Source organism: Lathamus discolor, chromosome 2 (genome assembly GCF_037157495.1).
Source record: "Lathamus discolor isolate bLatDis1 chromosome 2, bLatDis1.hap1, whole genome shotgun sequence".
NCBI classification, from domain to species: Eukaryota; Metazoa; Chordata; class Aves; order Psittaciformes; family Psittacidae; genus Lathamus; species Lathamus discolor.
Window position 1 is genome coordinate 552,123 of NC_088885.1, and position 8,162 is coordinate 560,284.

At 41.8% G+C, this 8,162-nt stretch overlaps 1 long non-coding RNA gene across 1 annotated transcript; it reads left to right on the top strand.

The window, feature by feature from the left end:
* Window positions 1–170: 170 nt before the first annotated feature.
* Window positions 171–7,128, top strand: LOC136009081 (uncharacterized). The gene is made up of 3 exons (XR_010610315.1): window positions 171–231; window positions 3,347–4,036; window positions 6,725–7,128. It is a non-coding gene; the product is annotated as an uncharacterized LOC136009081 (long non-coding RNA).
* The last annotated feature ends 1,034 nt before the right edge of the window (window positions 7,129–8,162 follow it).

Sequence of the window (8,162 nt, forward strand, 5' to 3'; positions counted from 1 at the left end):
AAAATGGAGACCGGAAGCTGGGGCCGCGGCCCACCGCCTTCCGCCACTCCCCGCCGGAGGGCGCCCGAAACCCGGGCGGGCGGGGCTCGGACCGCATGCGCACTGCGCTGGATGGGCCCCCAGGCGGGAGGGCGGTGCGTGTGCGTGAGGTGGGAGGAGCAATGGCGGTGGGCGGTGCGCGGTGCGCGGTGCGTGAGGCGGGCTCGGAGCAGCGGCAGTTCTTTTGCTGGGGTGTGTGAAATTCCTCCGTGCTTTGCTCTTCTTACAGCTGCGTTGGTCGGGCAGGGCTTGGGGTGGTGTGAGGTGGTTCTTTGCACCGGGGTGGTGTGGGTGGAAAAGCGTGCTGGAGGAAGTGCGGGTCCTCGGTCTTACCAAGGTCCAGAGGCGGGGGCCCGTGGGGTGTCTGACCGCCAGCTGCTTGTGTCAGACGTGCTGGTTCACACGACACTTGCTAGGCTGAGAAGGTTAAATACATCTGCTTCGCCCTCATCACCATCATGTGGGAACAGCTCAGCGAATTTATCTTCAATATTCTAATCAGGTCAGGAAATCGTAGAATCCCAGACTGGTTTGGGTTGAAGGGACCTTAAAGCCCATCCAGCCCCAGCCCCTGCCACGGGCAGGGACCCCTTCCACTGGAGCAGCTTGCTCCAAGCCCCTGTGTCCAACCTGGCCTTGAGCACTGCCAGGGATGGGGCAGCCACAGCTTCTCTGGGCACCCTGTGCCAGCGCCTCAGCACCCTCGCTGGGAAGATTACTATAGTAAATAGTGTGAAGAAATACTGTTTTATAAACAGAATGGAGGCAAAAGAAGGAATTTGCCTTATGCAGCACAGAAACTTGTCTAAACCCATAAAACAAGTTTCTGAAGTCTCAGGTTAGCATTATAAACTTCCAGTCATCTTACGTGATTTTCAGTTGCTGAGAAGAAAATCCTTTAAAAGGTAACTTTCAAGGTTGATGGATAAAATAACACAGAACAAGGGGAATGTGTGGTTCAGCATACTTCTAAAGACCTCTGCAGTAAAATTTGGCCTCATTAACTCGATGAAACTGCTTATAAAAATACTTTAAAGCATCTCTTGAATCAGGAGAGAGCACTTGCTTTCTATTTCCTTCAGTCTTCAAATGCTGTTTGTAAGCACAGAAGGCAGGTTTGATTTGTCAAGTTGATAGCGTCCCTTTAATGCCAAAGAATCGGACGGACCCTTTGTTAGGCTCCATGCTATGAACAAAGAGGCACAGAAGAGTTTGCTAATAAAGAGAGGACTGTAAGGAACTCCAGCTTTTGAAGGGAAAGATAAGAAGAGCCTGAAGGAATATCATTAGCATCCATCCTTCCTCTCAAATAAAACCTGGATACAGACAACAGCTAATGTGAGAATTCACAGAGAAAATAGTCTTAATTTTTGTGTTGATCGACTTACGATCATTTTTGCCCATAACCACTCATTCACAAACCTCATGCTTGAGGTGGAGCACGAGAGCTCTCTGCTGCTACAGTACCCATTGTCCTTGAGGAGGCTTATCAAATAGTAAATATGGAAAATTGGCACTTGACAACACCTTCAAATGTAATATTTTACATGCTCCTACCAGTTTCCCAGTGCCCTCCCTGGTTATAGGACAATGCGTATTTGCACCTGAAATTCTGACCATGCTGTCACTAGCAGGGCATGTAACTTGGAATTCCCAGGGGTTTCCAAGAGTAGAATACAGTTTCCAAGCACTAGGTGAATATTTGTGCCTAGGGTAGTCCAACAAAATGGATCAGCTAGATGAGCACTTCTCAAGGATTAATGCATAAGTTTTTAACTTTTCTTTTAGGGTGGTTGCAGTGGTGGTGTTTGACAGTCTTGGTCGTCCACATACATGTAGTATTTCTATAACATGCCCATTAGCTACTAAGCAGAACTCCAGACTTGGGATTACCAAGAAATTTCCCAAGTCACTACCTGGGAGCAGGAAGATGTCTCATGTGGTGTCTTTTTTGAAGCTGAATGTTGTGCCACCTCTGTGAGCACATGCCTGGACCATGCACAAACCCTTGGGGGGTCAGAATCACACCGTCAGTAATAGTATTTTAGGACTAAAATCCTGGTAAAACCAGTTTGACATGAATTTAGGTTCCAGGAAACATTTTATGAATATCCATTGTGAAGTATCACAATGTATCGCACCAACAGGCCATTTGGTATTTTAACATGCAACAAATTATGTCATTATTCTTAATACTTATCCAGCTTGACATACCTTCACAAATCCACAGGAATCTTTTTGCATGCTTGTATTGTGTGTGACACCCCTTTAGTGCAGAGGAAAAATTATGGCAAATCACTTTTAAGAATGCTAAAACTGTATTAATTTTTTAAAAATAAAGGAATTAATGCATTAAAATGCTGCGAAAGATCTTCTGACTCTTCAAATGGCTAAAATAGGCACATGATTTGAGAATTGAGGCTTCTTAGTCAGCCATTAGACTATGCAAAGGAAAATAGAGAGCATAGGTTCTTAACTGAGCTTGGCACAGAAGACAGGTTGTATTATTAATCTACCCTGATACCCATTTATCAAGTTGGAATAGAGCAAAATTTCCGTTTATTGCCAGTAAAATATTTTCAAATGGAATCATAGCAGTTACAAAGCTGGGTTGCAACTAATGCATTCAGACTCTTTTGCTATTTATTCTAAGAGTTGAGGTCATGTGAAATTACTGACCTGTATGTGGGATGACAACCAGAAAGAACTTGAGAATCTATATGCTCAGACACATCAGTTTTCTCCAAAACTTTAACAAACTCTGCCTTACTATGAAATGATGACAAGGATTCCCACATTCCTTCTTCAGAACAAACAGCTTTGAGAACATCCTCATTGCAGCCACTGCCAGGATTTTCTCTTCTAAATCACAGAATTTACATTTCATTTAATGATCTGGAAAACTTGTTGTGCAAGGAGGAAGGAGTGGGTTTGTGCTCCCTTGGGTTGTATACATGAAGCCAGAGAGGTTTATTTCTTAAGGAAACTAAGGGAAAGGTCATATTCACATGGATTTTCTCACTCTAGAAGTGTATATCACCTCTTCAGCACTAGAAATACTGCTGTTTCCCGAGAGTTCATAATTGATTTCCATGATGAAAAATCTCTGGAAGTCTTCTTGTTGCCATATAAGCAACACTGATGAATGGGCTTGGCTACAGGTCTTTCAACAAGAGGTAGACTATTTGTCAGTCATGATATTTGTGTAAGCAAACAAGCAGAAATGTGTATATATTTAAATATCATAGTGGACATCTCAGTTGTTTGTCAGGACTAACTGTTGTTTTGTTGCTGATGTTTTCTATAGGTACCAGTTGATCCTCCCTGTAACATTTGAGCCCAATGACCAACTTCCATCAAACTTGACAAGAGGCAGCAATCTCAGCTATTACAACACTGAAGGTTTCAAGATCTAAGGGGCTATTGAGAGAGAGACCTTACAAGCGTATCTGCTGACAAGAAAGCTAATAAGCTTTCTCTTTTGTAGCCACCAGGGAATCCAAATGGAGCAGGCTGAGAGGGAAATATAGAATACTAAGTTTCACTTGCAATTGCCTGTAGTGACAGTTGAAGGACCCACTAGTCTGCAGTGGGTGGCTGGTGGATGAACTGCAACATGGACATGGATTTCTTATGAATTCAGCCAGGCTCTGAAGTTTCAACTCTTGACTTCTGGAATAAAGTCTTGCAAGACCAATATTTTGTTTCCAACAGGTGTGTGAAGATGGTTTTATGGACAAATCCTGAAAACACTTATAACTGGATAAGTGTTTTCTTATAACTTATACATATTAACACTTATAACTGCAATGTTACTAGCAGTGGTCATCGAGGTGTGACACTTGTCTAAGCAATAACTTCCTGAAATGGGTAAATGAAAATGTGATTCATCTGCAGCTATTTCTGCCCTGATGATAGCTTCAAGACTGAAGAGGAACAGCAGCTACCTATGCATTTTCTCTCTTCTATGTGAGGTAATTCAAAAGAGGCATAACAGGTGAGAAAATGTCTTGGTATCTTACTATGTCAAGGAAAATCAATCAGTGAATATGCTGGTTAAAGAGCTGGAGGGATAGAAAACTTTGAGGTGAGCAGTGGCTTTCTGGGACAGGGCTTGAATGGACCCTTCTTTATCCTGTAAAACTGCAGTATAAAAGAGCTAGACTGCAGTGTTATACAGTCTCATGTCAGATCGCTGATCTGATCTCAAACATAGACTCTGGTTGCATAGAATGGCTTTTTGCTTACAGATGAAGCATGGAGTTTTATTTGGAATTCTTTTTTGTGTGTTTGCTCTGAATTCTTCCTAAGCATGGGTTCAAATCAGACCTAATTTTTCATATTTTATCATCCATTTTAAACATAACTAGAATTATCCAAAACATTGTTAAAATGTCTATGAATGGTTTTGTTGTGAGTGCTAAAGAAGCATAATTTCAAATATTGAATTTAAAACAAATTGCTAAAATGGCCATGGGAAATCTAGCAAAATCAGGTACCACAGAATCATGGAATCATAGAATGGATAAGGTTGGAAAGGACCTAGTTCCAACCCCCTGCCATGCATGGGCAGGGATGCCTCACACTAGAGCTCTGTCCAACCTGGCCTTGAACGCTGCCAAGGATGGAGCATTTACTATCTTTTTTTTTTTTTTTTTAAGAGCACCTGTCTTTATTTCCATTTAGCAAATGGAACTATTTCCATTTAGTAAAGTCTCTGTCTTTTTAATTGTCATTCAAAGACACTATCATGAAAAACTGGAGACAAATCAGCGCTGTTACAAAGGAAGATCTCATTTCCAGGGCAGTGAATTAAAGAAAATCTACTAATATAGTTGACTTTTAAGTTTCAAAAAGCCTTTGACCTTACTGCCCACAAGTGGCTACTGAGGAGGTCTATGCTGTGATCCAGCTTCTGCTTTCATCTGTAGCATTCTTTATTCATGTGATGTCCCATTGACTTTAAGGGACCTTAATGGAAAAGTACACAGGAAAAAAAGTCACAGTTCCAACACTGATAGGATAATATATGATAAAGTGATACTGAGACCTCAAATAGTATTCCTCACAATAAATGTTTCCTTGTTTTCTTGCTTGACTTCCTTTTGAGATTATAAGCTCTTTGGAGTACAGACCATTCTCCACAGTGCCTAGCTGGAGACTGAGCAATTAGCCCCTTGTGCTTTACAGACATGCATGATAATAGATAGGTGCCTAACTGATGCACAGTCAGGGCTTGTTTGTGCCTGGGACAGACCACGCTGTTCCACAGTTCTGGGCCCTGTAGCCATATAAATAAGTCCTAAAGGTTCCCTCATAACTTGAGAATAAAGCAAGATTTAATTAAATGAGGAGGAAAAAGTCAAAAACAGTGCTGTTTTTGCAATAGCATATAATTAGTCAACGAAACTTGCTACTGCCAAGCCAGAGGGCTGGGGTCAGTGTCAGGAAGGATTTGGTTACAGAAGGGCACAGCTCACAGGGTGAATGGAGTAATTTCTCCCCCATCTAAGAACTGCCCAAATGCAGACTGAAAAGATGCCTGTTTCAGTCTCTAGAATATGTTGTGGCATTGCCCGATGGACTCACCTGGATGAGTGGCAATGTAAAATCCACTGTCATTGGAATATCACTCCTTCCTATGGTCTAATTTTTTTTTCTCTGAATGTGTTCAGGATTAAAAACTTAGGAAAGAAAACAAGCAACTTGATGGTAGCCAGAGATTTTTATGCTCAAAGGAAGAGTTCTTCTGAAACCTGAGAGGTGGCTGATTTCCATTACAAGGGCTCTGTCAGGTATTTTAAAATGACAAAGTGTGTAAAGTCTGTGCCAGCATCTCTCATTTCAGCTCAAGACAACACAGGCAGAAACTGGAATACAGGCACCTCCTGCATATAGTCAGATAACTAGCACCAGTGCAGTAAGCATGACATGGTCCAGACACCTCAGATTTATAGTCACTTGAAGTGCAGTTGAGCTGTGTGCACGCTGGCCAGCTATCAGGACAGCTGTAATTTGAACTGCACTATTGCCCATCCAGTCAGGTTGCTAGCTGTCCAGAAGTCCCAGCCATGAGGCCAAATTCCTGGGTTTCTGTTTGAATAAAATTTAGGGGGCGAGGGCAAGAAAGGGCATGCATGGAAAGAATTAAGATATGTAAGTGAATACCCAGCTTTTTATTACAGAAAGGATTGCTCTTCCACTAACCACTGCAGTGCTGTTTGTCTCCGGGTGCCTTGCCAGCTCCTAGGACTCGGTGTGAGGAAATGGGTTATTACTACTTATAACAGAAATGACCAAATGCTTGCTAACTATTAGCCAGTGCATAGGAAAAAAAGGATCACTCTTCAGAAGAATTTATTATTTTTGAGGTTCCAGTCCTACAGGTCTGCAAATGTCACTGCACATGACTAGCGACTGACAGACTCTAACTAACAACATTACACATGAGCAATCCCAGGAAACTCATGTGTCCATTCATGTGCGTTAAGTATTTACAGAAACAAGATCCAGTTGTTCTGGAAATCCATATATCTTGTATGTTTATAATTTGCTCTGTCTGAGCCATAGTCTCATGTCCATTGTGATGCCACTGATTTATTTTTCAGTGCAAACAAGCTGGCTCAAGTTTTGCTTTCAAATATTTTGTTTCCAAATGCTTCTTTTTGCTTTTTTGTCTCTTTAGGTGTCATCCTGACATCTGTACTCTGGAAAATACAAGCTTCTCAGCCTGAAATGCTATTCTTTTAGCTTTAAGATTTTATAATACCATATTTATCTCTGTCCATTACATATCACATTTTTATTTAACGGAAGTTTTTACAAGTTCTTGAATATCCTAAGGAGGATGTTGAGTCTCGGCTTAAAGTCTCAAATGTTTGTTTCTCATATGCATGGAGCTTTGCACTGTGTTCTGAGAATCTATAGTAACATCTAAGTTACAATAGCAAGATACAATAAACTAACCTAGGAGGAGTATTTTGCATGTGGCTCTTGATGCCTTGTCTTTTAATTGTGCAAAGGGTGATTTCAGCTGATGTGTTATGCAAGCAATAGGAATTAAACATAGTTAAAATTTAATTCAAGCCATGCTGGTAGGAGGAGGAAAGGCCCCATTTCCTCATAGTGATGCTTCAAAGAGAAGTCTTAGTCTTGTCAATCTGGATGCTCCAGTTCCAGCAAGGGTAGGCATCTCTGTGTATCTATAATCAGCCTTCTGTCTGCAGAGGGTTTCACAGCAGCACTGCAGGTTATGTGGCTCCTCCTGAACCTTAGGAAGATTGTGGGACTTCATTCACCAGTTGTGAAAACCATGTTCTATAAACTGTCATGAGGCTTACTGTGCTCTGGTCAGTCTTAATCCCTGCAGCCATTTCTTAGCAACATAAGAATGCTTTTGTATTTACACATAGTCTGCTGTTTCACCATGTTTCTGTGAGTGCCTTTTGGACTGCTCAGCCAGCTACTTGTGCACTGAGTATGCCAGGTATTTTTTTCAGTGTGCCAACACAGGCACTGTTCCTGCTGAGCCTTGTATGATTATTAACCGACACTTAATTTTCCCTTAAGGATTACAAAAGCCTTTTGATAAAAGGGGGCTTCTTGAGCTTCTTGGCATCCATGCAGGATGTAGATGTACTGTAAAACAAACTGTCTTTACAAGCAGTATATCATCCACTTGCATTCCATGTTTGCATCATTCATTATAGTTGTATGACCTTGAAATGTTCTTTATTAGCTTGTATTAATGAGAGTCTGTGGGAAAACATGGACTTCCTGCAAGATTCCATGGTCTCAGGAGATGCAAGCCCTCAAGTCATGTAACACACAAGGTATTGCACATCAGGCTCCATGTTCAAACACCTGCATCATCGCACAACCTACAAGCAGCTCTTAAACACAGTTAAATGTAATTCCTGAATCAAAGACTCCCATTCCCTTATTTTGCTCCATCAACATTGTGTTGGTGCCCAGAGTGTTTCTCAGACTCCCACAGAGTGATGAGTATTCCGTAAACACCAACCTGAGGTCTCAAAAGCGGAACAGGACAGGTACAGACATCAAGGAGTCCTGTCTCTTCAGTGGAAATGTCTTGTGATTATGGTTTTCTCTTATCCCTACCC